The sequence below is a fragment of the Solanum dulcamara genome, chromosome 1 (genome assembly GCF_947179165.1).
Source record: "Solanum dulcamara chromosome 1, daSolDulc1.2, whole genome shotgun sequence".
In the NCBI taxonomy this organism is placed as follows: domain Eukaryota; kingdom Viridiplantae; phylum Streptophyta; class Magnoliopsida; order Solanales; family Solanaceae; genus Solanum; species Solanum dulcamara.
The window spans coordinates 29,671,954-29,684,938 of record NC_077237.1 but is presented as its reverse complement, the minus strand read 5'-3'; positions in this window follow the sequence as shown (position 1 = coordinate 29,684,938).

Here is a 12,985-nt window from a genome sequence, read left to right as displayed (position 1 = left end):
TATGAAAATAAGTAAAGCCTTATGAGAAAGTGGCTTCGAATAAATTGCTACGTGACTCGAGTACCCATAATTAGACTAGATTAGCACCTCATGATTGTGTTAAGTTGTCATACCTAGGCAACCAAAGGTATAGAAGATATAAATGAAGGCATAGATATGGTGCAGTATAACGAATGTGTTGGAAAAGAATCATACGTATTGGAAAATTAGAAATAAGGGCGTAAGGTAGAACACAACAGATAGTGACATGGGTACACCCTAAAGGGGGGAAGTGGCTTCAAGTGAGATCCCATACTGGCACGAGTTAATAAGATCTAAAGGCCAGCAATAAACGGATAGAAGCCATGATACCGGAGACAGTGCGGAGAATTAATAAGTAAGGAATTGAATAGTATGACATCAAAGAATAGGTGCATACAAAGGGGATGAATACAACAAGAGAATTACGATGAGAACTCAAACACACTGTAAGGAATAGCCAGGCTATACTCGACTGAAGGTAAGACATTGGTAACAAAGTTACTGACTACTAATATTGTGGTGTACAAGCAGTAAAACAAGGAAAGGATGAGAGATCTCTCCTATACTGGAATATGAGGAAACTCAAGGGTAAGTAGAGGAAGCAAGTAAGAAACGATAAAGGTTTACGTACAGACTAGTATAGTGATGCTAAAGCATCTTTCGGGCTATTTTAAGCTCCTACACATGTTCGTGTAAAGGGTGCTATATGATGTATGGTAACGAAACTGGAAAGAAGTAATGGAAAAGAAATATCACTTGTTCCCTATGCCTACAGGTAATCTACCTTCTTAAATAGATCATATGAGTTAATACAAGGCCTATGAACGGCAGCCAGTACAGAAGAATCCTGAAGCACTCGTAAGACCTTATGAGGCTAGTTAACATTCGGGGGCGAATGTTCTAAAGGGGGGAAGGATGTTACACCTCGTACTTTGGTACCTTAGAATGCTTCTTAAGATTCTCAAGTTTCTGGGAAGGCTCTTAAGTTTCTTAAAAATTGTTATGTGAGTCGGATTGTTTATTATGCTATCAAATAACTCCAAGGAAAGGAGAACGAAATGCTTCATAATAAGGAAGATTGGAAATAGGGTTATAAAAATTCAAAAGGAGTTGGAGGCCGAGAAATGAGTCGTAGGACTCGATTTACCTACGTAAGCTACCAACTTAGATGTCTTACATACTTGAGTTGCTTAAGGACATACCAAGCTTACGTAGCATGGATTACATAGGCTCCTAAAATAAGATGAGATTACGAACCCACGAGGAAGGGGAAAAGACGACACGTGGAAGCCAATGGAGGAGTGACACGTGGCAGCACCTCAAGCAAGTAGGTGACCCACCTACTTACGGTCAAGTGGGTGACCCACCTACTTGGGAGGTGGGGCCCACAAGGACATGTGGCAGCCCCTCCTTGAAAGATGTGTCACTTCCTAAGGGACCCTATATATGTATTTTAATGACTCTTAAGTCATTTGGAGTCCACAAATCAGCCAAATTATAGAGAGAAACGTGAGAGAAAGAGAGCTCACAACAGCAGCCACAAATTGGAGGAAATTAAGGTAAGTTATTCACTTTTCTTCCATTAATTAATTATCTACGGTGTTCCTCAATTATGTGGAGGTGTATATATGTATATTACGATTCCTACGGAACCATATTTTCAGTTCTTCACTTGGAAAACTAAGAGAAACGTAAAGAGAAAACGCTAGGAACAGACCCGTTTTTGGAGGGGATAGTTGTTTGTAATATTGGTATAACTTCTTGTGTATATCTTAGTTTTGGGTGATTTCAATATGTTTTAGAAAGTTATTTCATAGTTTATATAACTTTTATTTAGACTTGTAAATCCAATTATTCTTTCAGCCTTCACGAAAAAGGGTGATGAAGTGTAGAGGAGGTAATGCGCAGATTTTGTTTTGGAATCCTACACGGACAAGTTGGTGAGTATTTTGGGCCTATAATTTTGTACAAAATTGATGTAGGGGTAATTAAAAATTTTTTGCAACCTTGATACACATGTATATAACTTTCATTGAGTCCACAAATCCTGTTCTCCCTCAATTACCCCCTCCGAAACTAAGCGACAATATAAGACAGTGGGCTGTCCAGATTTCGCGTTTTGATAGTTTTTGGCGAGTTGACAAGTTTAACATAAGGTAAGGCCTTTCCTTTTAAATTGGAGTTTATGGTTTGTTATAGAGGGTATTATACGTTGTGTAAGTGGCTGGAAATGTGAAAATATGATAAATACGTTTGACGCCCTAAATAAACTAAATTGGAGTCGCTAGAAGGTGAATTGTCGTCGAAATAAAGTGTCGTTCTTGTAAGTTGTTGCTGCAGGGGTGTAATGTATTGTTGCAGGGACTAATGCGTTTTAAAAGGGGTGTGCATGCTGCTGGTTGCAGCCACACGACCCCTCATTGCGTATAATGAAAAGGCGTTACAAAATAAAGGCTAGACGCCCTATTGTTCAACTGCATTTTTGAATAAGTCATTTGGAGTCTATGTTGTATATTGTTGGTGTGAATTGCTCCAGGTTGTTGTTGTTGGTTGGATGTAGTAGGTCTTAGGGACCCAATTGGAAATTTGGGATAGGGCACATTATAGGAGAGGTACTGCCCAATTTTCGTCGACGCCTTAGCGAATAACAGAATTAGTCGGGGAAATGACTAAGGAAATAGATTCCATTAATACTAAGATTTAAACCTAGGGTGCTGGAAAAGTAAAAGGGGTTGATATTCATACTATATTTCATGTTGAATAGGTTCAAAGGACGGCGAGGCAAGCAGGATAAGAAATAATTCAAACAAGGTATGTGACCTTTTCTTTTGGCATGTCTTAGTCTTAAGTGAATTGTGTAATGTAATGTGAGAATAACTCCATTCATAGAACCCCGAGTATGGTTCATCAATCTTATTCACTTCTCGATATTAGAACTCCTGCGATAGTTGAGTTATGGACTTGTAAGTTCTTCTATATGTGAAAAGTAGTGTATGTAAAGCTTATCCTCCCTCTTCTATTTGGCTTGTATAAGATATAAGTTATGAAGGGTTTATGTATGAAACATGGGAATAATTCCATTCATGAAGCTTCGAGTACAGTTTCATAATTCTTATCTACTTCGTGACGTAGAACTCCTGTAATAGGTGAGTTATTGCCTTTTAAGGCTTCTATATGATAAAAGGTAATATAGGTAGAGCCTATCGCTTCTTTCTTATGGGACATCTTAATGTAAATGAAATGAGATATGATTTGAGTGTAAAGGTAGTTCCAGTTGTAAAGTTGCGAGTATAACTCGTTACTCGAGTTCACTCCTAAATGCTAAGGGTCTTAAAGTAGTTAAACTACGGTCCCTCGAGCCTTCTATAGGCTGGATAGTGATTGGATGTGTAAGCTCCTAAACTTGGGGTTTCTTGGGCATACTTTACGAAAATGGTTGAGGGATATTTGAAATGCTACTGAGTCCTACATGTACGTATATGCATATTACATTATATAAAGGATCGGGCCATCATACCCTCGGCATTATTATGCATTATACGGATCGGGCCATCGTACCTCAGCATTATTATGCATTTATACGGAACGGGCCATCATACCTCAGCATCTTATTATGCATTATATGGATCAGGCTGTTGTACCTCGGCATTATTATGCATTATATGGATCGGGCCCATCATTCCTCGGCCATTATGAATGATATATGGATCGGGCTGTCGTTTGTCGGCATGTACTTTCTATATACAGGGATCGGGCTATACGTCCCACAGCGTTAATGGCATATATATACCATATCATGATAGATGATGTGTTTGTAACACCGAGTCCCTGAGTAGGCCAGATACAGTATGTGATAGTTGGTATACATGACTTTAATTTGTGAGGTGCAGGTACAGTACCCTATTAAATGTTATACTAGGTTTCCTGCATCCTTGTTCAGTTGTTATCTCAGTTATGTTGCGCTTCTATACTTAGTACATATATCGTACTGACCCATCTTTCTTCAGGGGGGCTGCGTTTCGTGCCCGCAGGTACAGATGTTCATTTCAGAGACTCACCAGCTTAGGATTTTCGCTTAGCTATAGGAAGTGCTCCACTATTACGGAGCCCTAGCTTTTTGGTATTGGGTCCTCCTGTGTATATATTTATTTGTTTAGGGGTACGGCGGGGGCCCTGTCCCCGCCATATGATACAGATTATTACTCTTAGAGGTCTGTAGCCATGTGTTTGTGGGTTATTTGTAAGTTTGTTTCAGTTGTACTCGTACGACGTATTGTAAATATTTTCGTGTGTTATGGCAGCCTTGTTGGCTTGCATGTCTTTCCTGTTGTGACATAGATGAAAGAGGCTACAGGTTTATAAAAAAAAAGTTTTTGACCCATTGAGATTTTTGTATACAGTATCGCATCGTACACGGTTCAACTTGACTATAATTGATAGATATGTATACGGGGGTCTAGGTCAGACCCCACTCGCAACCTATGGAGTGGGTCGTGACAGAAGTGGTATCAGAGCAGTTTGTCCTGTAGAGTGTCTACAGACCGTGTCTAGTAGAGTCTTATTTATCGGTGTTGTGGTGTGCACCACATCTATAGACAAGAGGCTACAGGACATTTAGGATGTTACCTTTCTTTCATATCTATGAGTGTGCGATAGAGCTGAGTTATAGGGAATGAAATTCCTCATACTAATTTGTGATTTCAGCAGAAGGACAACATCATATATAAGAAGGTTACTGACGATATTGGAAGTTACACAGCATACAGGTAAGCAAGGCACGAATGATAGGTTTCCAGGTAAGGTATTGAAGTACGGTTGACATGTAAAGTTGAAAATTTAAAGGAAAAGTAGACGGAAAGTCTAAACAGGTGCAGTTCAAGTTGGACATACGAGGTAAGTCCATTAGTTTATACTATTGTTAATATTGGGCGCCCTGTGAGGCTGTGATATGACGTGATATGATACATATATATGTAATCTTTATGCGTGTGAGGCATTGTGTGGCATTTTCTGCGTGCAGATGGTGTTGAGATAGTAAGAAATACAGAGGAAACTCTGTCCAAAATTTTTCCTTGAAATAAAAGGAAAATGATTTAGGAAAGACTAGTAGTTCTGGATAGACGATATAATAAGGATAAGACTAACTAAGAAGGGTAGTAACCCACTGTAATAATCGTGAAAAAGGTTAAGAAGTGTTATACTATGGGGGTAGAATGCGAACAGGATATGAGGTGAATATAATGAGGATAGTTATGAAAATAAGTAAAGCCTTATGAGAAAGTGGCTTCGAATAAATTGCTACGTGACTCGAGTACCCATAATTAGACTAGATTAGCACCTCATGATTGTGTTAAGTTGTCATACCTAGGCAACCAAAGTGTATAGAAGATATAAATGAAGGCATAGATATGGTGCAGTATAACGAATGTGTTGGAAAAGAATCATACGTATTGGGAAAATTAGAAATAAGGGCGTAAGGTAGGAACACAACAGATAGTGACATGGGTACTACCTAAAGGGGGGAAGTGGCTTCAAGTGAGATCCCATACTGGCTCGAGGTTAATAAGATCTAAAGGCCAGCAATAAACGGATAGAAGCCATGATACCGGAGAGACAGTGCGGAGAATTAATAAGTAAGGAATTTGAATAGTATGACATCAAAGAATAGGTGCATAACAAAGGGGATGAATACAACAAGAGAATTACGATGAGAACTCAAACACACTGTAAGGAATAGCCAGGCTATACTCGACTGAAGGTAAGACATTGGTAACAAAGTTACTGACTACTAATATTGTGGTGTACAAGCAGTAAAACAAGGAAAGGATGAGAGATCTCTCCTATACTGGAATATGAGGAAACTCAAGGGTAAGTAGAGGAAGCAAGTAAGAAACGATAAAGGTTTACGTACAGACTAGTATAGTGATGCTAAAGCATCTTTCGGGCTATTTTAAGCTCCTACACATGTTCGTGTAAAGGGTGCTATATGATGTATGGTAACGAAACTGGAAAGAAGTAATGGAAAAGAAATATCACTTGTTCCCTATGCCTAACAGGTAATCTACCTTCTTAAATAGATCATATGAGTTAATACAAGGCCTGATGAACGGCAGCCAGTACAGAAGAATCCTGAAGCACTCGTAAGACCTTATGAGGCTAGTTAACATTCGGGGGGCGAATGTTCTAAAGGGGGGAAGGATGTTACACCTCGTACTTTGGTACCTTAGAATGCTTCTTAAGATTCTCAAGTTTTCTGGGAAGGCTCTTAAGTTTCTTAAAAATTGTTATGTGAGTCGGATTGTTTATTATGCTATCAAATAACTCCAAGGAAAGGAGAACGAAATGCTTCATAATAAGGAAGATTGGAAATAGGGTTATAAAAATTCAAAAGGAGTTGGAGGCCGAGAAATGAGTCCGTAGGACTCGATTTACCTACGTAAGCTACCAACTTAGATGTCTTACATACTTGAGTTGCTTAAGGACATACAAGCTTACGTAGCATGGATTACATAGGCTCCTAAAATAAGATGAGATTACGAACCCACGAGGAGGGGAAAAGACGACACGTGGAAGCCAATGTGAGGAGTGACACGTGGCAGCACCTCAAGCAAGTAGGTGACCCACCTACTTACGTTCAAGTGGGTGACCCACCTACTTGGGAGGTGGGGCCCACAAGGACATGTGGCAGCCCCTCCTTGAAAGCATGGATCCGTGGCCACAATAAGGGTTTTGACACGTGTCACCCTTAGGGGATAACATGTGTCACTTCCTAAGGGACCCTATATATGTATGTTAATGACTCTTAAGTCATTTGGAGTCCACAAATCAGCCAAATTATAGAGAGAAACGTGAGAGAAAGAGAGCTCACAACAGCAGCCACAAATTGGAGGAAATTAAGGTAAGTTATTCACTTTTCTTCCATTAATTAATTATCTACGGTGTTCCTCAATTATGTGGAGGTGTATATATGTATATTACGATTCCTACGGAACCATATTTTCAGTTCTTCACTTGGAAAACTAAGAGAAACGTAAAGAGAAAACGCTAGGGGAACAGACCCGTTTTTGGAGGGGATAGTTGTTTGTAATATTGGTATAACTTCTTGTGTATATCTTAGTTTTGGGTGATTCAATATGTTTTAGAAAGTTATTTCATAGTTATATAACTTTTATTTAGACTTTTAAATCCATATTATTCTTTCAGCTTCACGAAAAAGGGTGATGAAGTGTAGAGGAGGTAATGCGCAGATTTTGTTTTGGAAATCCTACACGGACAGTTGTGAGTATTTTGGGCCTATATAATTTTGTACAAAATTGATGTAGGGGTAATTAAAAATTTTTTGCAACCTTTATACACATGTATATAACTTTCATTGAGTCCACAAATCCTGTTTCCCTCAATTACCCCTCCGAAACTAAGCGACAATATAAGACAGTGGGCTGTCCAGATTTCGCGTTTTGATAGTTTTGGCGAGTTTGACAAGTTTAACGTAAGGTAAGGCCTTTCCTTTTAAATTGGAGTTTATGGTTTGTTATAGAGGGTATTATACGTTGTGTAAGTGGCTGGAAATGTGAAAATATGATAAATACGTTTGACGCCCTAAATAAACTAAATTGGAGTCGCTAGAAGTGAATTGTCGTCGAAATAAAGTGTCGTTCTTGTAAGTTGTTGCTGCAGGGGTGTAATGTATTGTTGCAGGGACTAAATGCGTTTTAAAAGGGGTGTGCATGCTGCTGGTTGCAGCCACACGACCCCTCATTGCGTATAATGAAAGGCGTTACAAAATAAAGGCTAGACGCCCTATTGTTCTACTGCATTTTTGAATAAGTCATTTGGAGTCTATGTTGTATATTGTTGGTGTGAATTGCTCCAGGTTGTTGTTGTTGGTTGGATGTAGGTCTTAGGGACCCAATTGGAAATTTGGATAGGGCACATTATAGGAGAGGTACTGCCCAATTTTCGTCGACGCCTTAGCGAATAACAGAATTAGTCGGGAAAATGACTAAGGAAATAGATTCCATTAATACTAAGATGTAACCTAGGGTACTGGAAAGTAAAAGGGGTTGATATTCATACTAATTTCATGTTGAATAGGTTCAAAGGACGGCGAGGCAAGCAGGATAAGAAATAATTCAAACAAGGTATGTGACCTTTCTTTTGGCATGTCTTAGTCTTAAGTGAATTGTGTATGTAATGTGAGAATAACTCCATTCATAGAACCCCGAGTATGGTTCATCAATCTTATTCACTTCTCGATATTAGAACTCCTGCGATAGTTGAGTTATGGACTTGTAAGTCTTCTATATGTTGAAAAGTAGTGTATGTAAAGCTTATCCTCCCTCTTCTTTTGGCTTGTATTAGATATAAGTTATGAAGGGTTTATGTATGAAACATGGGAATAATTCCATTCATGAAGCTTCGAGTACAGTTCATAATTCTTATCCACTTCGTGACGGTAGAACTCCTGTAATAGGTGAGTTATCACCTTTTAAGGCTTCTATATGCTAAAAGGTAATATAGGTAGAGCCTATCGCTTCTTTCTTATGGGACATCTTAATGTAAATGAAATGAGATATGATTTGAGTGTAAAGGTAGTTCCATTTGTAAGTTGCGAGTATAACTCGTTACTCGAGTTCACTCCTAAATGTTAAGGGTCTTAAAGTAGTTAAACTACGACGCTCGAGCTTTCTATAGGCTGGATAGTGATTGGATGTGTAAGCTCCTAAACTTGGGGTTCTTGGGCATACTTTACGAAAATGGTTGAGGGATATTTGAAATGCTACTGAGTCCTACATGTACGTATATGCATATTACATTATATAAGGATCGGGCCATCATACCTCGGCATTATTATGCATTATACGGATCGGGCCATCGTACCTCAGCATTATTATGCATTATACGGATCGGGCCATCATACCTCAGCATTATTATGCATTATATGGATCAGGCTGTTGTACCTCGGCATTATTATGCATTATATGGATCGGGCCATCATTCCTCGGCATTATGATATGATATATGGATCGGGCTGTCGTTTGTCGGCATGTACTTTCTATATACAGGGATCGGGCTATACGTCCCACAGCGTTAATGGCATATATATACCTATCATGATAGATGATGTGTTTGTAACACCGAGTCCCTGAGTAGGCCAGATACAGTATGTGATAGTGGTATACATGACTTTAATTTGTGAGGTGCAGGTACAGTACCCTATTAAATGTTATACTAGGTTTCCTGCATCCTTGGTTCAGTTGTTATCTCAGTTATGTTGTGCTTCTATACTTAGTACATATATCGTACTGACCCCTCTTTCTTCAGGGGGCTGCGTTTCGTGCCCGCAGGTACAGATGTTCATTTCAGAGACTCACCAGCTTAGGATTTTCGCTTAGCTATAGGAAGTGCTCCACTATTACGGAGCCTAGCTTTTTGGTATTGGTCCTCCTGTGTATATATTTATTTGTTTAGGGGTACGGCGGGGGCCCTGTCCCGCCATATGATACAGTTATTACTCTTAGAGGTCTGTAGCCATGTGTTTGTGGGTTATTTGTAAGTTTGTTTCAGTTGTACTCGTACGACGTATTGTAAATATTTTCGTGTTATGGCAGCCTTGTTGGCTTGCATGTCTTTCCTGTTGTGACATAGATGAAAGAGGCTACAGGTTTATAAAAAAAAAGTTTTTGACCCATTGAGATTTTTGTATACAGTATCGCATCGTACACGGTTCAACTTGACTATAATTGATAGATATGTATACGGGGGTCTAGGTCAGACCCCACTCGCAACCTATGGAGTGGGTCGTGACAGAAGTGGTATCAGAGCAGTTTGTCCTTAGAGTGTCTACAGACCGTGTCTAGTAGAGTCTTATTTATCGGTGTGTTGTGCACCACATCTATAGACAAGAGGCTACAGGACATTTAGGATGTTACCTTTCTTTCATATCTATGAGTGTGCGATAGAGCTGAGTCATAGGGAATGAAATTCCTCATACTAATTTGTGATTTCAGCAGAAGGACAACATCAATATAAGAAGGTTACTGACGATATTGGAAGTTACACAGCATACAGGTAAGCAAGGCACGAATGATAGGTTCCAGGTAAGGTATTGAAGTACGGTTGACATGTAAAGTTGAAAATTTAAAGGAAAAGTAGACGGAAAGTCTAAACAGGTGCAGTTCAAGTTGGACATACGAGGTAAGTCCATTAGTTTATACTATTGTTAATATTGGGCGCCCTGTGAGGCTGTGATATGACGTGATATGATACATATATATGTATCTTTATGCGTGTGAGGCATTGTTGGCATTTTCTGCGTGCAGGTGTTGAGATAGTAAGAAATACAGAGGAAACTCTGTCCAAATTTTTCCTTGAAATAAAAGGAAAATGATTTAGGAAAGACTGGTAGTTCTGGATAGACGATATATTAAGGATAAGACTAACTAAGAAGGGTAAGTAACCCACGGTAATAATCGTGAAAAAGGTTAAGAAGTGTTATACTATGGGGTAGAATGCGAACAGGATATGAGGTGAATATAATGAGGATAGTTATGAAAATAAGTAAAGCCTTATGAGAAAGTGGCTTCGAATAAATTGCTACGTGACTCGAGTACCCATAATTAGACTAGATTAGCACCTCATGATTGTGTTAAGTTGTCATACCTAGGCAACCAAAGGTATAGAAGATATAAATGAAGGCATAGATATGGTGCAGTATAACGAATGTGTTGGAAAAGAATCATACGTATTGGAAAATTAGAAATAAGGGCGTAAGGTAGAACACAACAGATAGTGACATGGGTACACCCTAAAGGGGGGAAGTGGCTTCAAGTGAGATCCCATACTGGCACGAGTTAATAAGATCTAAAGGCCAGCAATAAACGGATAGAAGCCATGATACCGGAGACAGTGCGGAGAATTAATAAGTAAGGAATTGAATAGTATGACATCAAAGAATAGGTGCATACAAAGGGGATGAATACAACAAGAGAATTACGATGAGAACTCAAACACACTGTAAGGAATAGCCAGGCTATACTCGACTGAAGGTAAGACATTGGTAACAAAGTTACTGACTACTAATATTGTGGTGTACAAGCAGTAAAACAAGGAAAGGATGAGAGATCTCTCCTATACTGGAATATGAGGAAACTCAAGGGTAAGTAGAGGAAGCAAGTAAGAAACGATAAAGGTTTACGTACAGACTAGTATAGTGATGCTAAAGCATCTTTCGGGCTATTTTAAGCTCCTACACATGTTCGTGTAAAGGGTGCTATATGATGTATGGTAACGAAACTGGAAAGAAGTAATGGAAAAGAAATATCACTTGTTCCCTATGCCTACAGGTAATCTACCTTCTTAAATAGATCATATGAGTTAATACAAGGCCTATGAACGGCAGCCAGTACAGAAGAATCCTGAAGCACTCGTAAGACCTTATGAGGCTAGTTAACATTCGGGGGCGAATGTTCTAAAGGGGGGAAGGATGTTACACCTCGTACTTTGGTACCTTAGAATGCTTCTTAAGATTCTCAAGTTTCTGGGAAGGCTCTTAAGTTTCTTAAAAATTGTTATGTGAGTCGGATTGTTTATTATGCTATCAAATAACTCCAAGGAAAGGAGAACGAAATGCTTCATAATAAGGAAGATTGGAAATAGGGTTATAAAAATTCAAAAGGAGTTGGAGGCCGAGAAATGAGTCGTAGGACTCGATTTACCTACGTAAGCTACCAACTTAGATGTCTTACATACTTGAGTTGCTTAAGGACATACCAAGCTTACGTAGCATGGATTACATAGGCTCCTAAAATAAGATGAGATTACGAACCCACGAGGAAGGGGAAAAGACGACACGTGGAAGCCAATGGAGGAGTGACACGTGGCAGCACCTCAAGCAAGTAGGTGACCCACCTACTTACGGTCAAGTGGGTGACCCACCTACTTGGGAGGTGGGGCCCACAAGGACATGTGGCAGCCCCTCCTTGAAAGCATGGATCCGTGGCCCAATAAGGGTTTGACACGTGTCACCCTTAGGGGATAACATGTGTCACTTCCTAAGGGACCCTATATATGTATTTTAATGACTCTTAAGTCATTTGGAGTCCACAAATCAGCCAAATTATAGAGAGAAACGTGAGAGAAAGAGAGCTCACAATAGCAGCCACAAATTGGAGGAAATTAAGGTAAGTTATTCACTTTTCTTCCGTTAATTAATTATCTACGGTGTTCCTCAATTATGTGGAGGTGTATATATGTATATTACGATTCCTACGGAACCATATTTTCAGTTCTTCACTTGGAAAACTAAGAGAAACGTAAAGAGAAAACGCTAGGGAACAGACCCGTTTTTGGAGGGGATAGTTGTTTGTAATATTGGTATAACTTCTTGTGTATATCTTAGTTTTGGGTGATTCAATATGTTTTAGAAAGTTATTTCATAGTTATATAACTTTTATTTAGACTTGTAAATCCAATTATTCTTTCAGCTTCACGAAAAAGGGTGATGAAGTGTAGAGGAGGTAATGCGCAGATTTTGTTTTGGAAATCCTACACGGACAGTTGTGAGTATTTTGGGCCTATAATTTTGTACAAAATTGATGTAGGGGTAATTAAAAATTTTTTGCAACCTTTATACACATGTATATAACTTTCATTGAGTCCACAAATCCTGTTTCCCTCAATTACCCCTCCGAAACTAAGCGACAATATAAGACAGTGGGCTGTCCAGATTTCGCGTTTTGATAGTTTTGGCGAGTTTGACAAGTTTAACGTAAGGTAAGGCCTTTCCTTTTAAATTGGAGTTTATGGTTTGTTATAGAGGGTATTATACGTTGTGTAAGTGGCTGGAAATGTGAAAATATGATAAATACGTTTGACGCCCTAAATAAACTAAATTGGAGTCGCTAGAAGTGAATTGTCGTCGAAATAAAGTGTCGTTCTTGTAAGTTGTTGCTGCAGGGGTGTA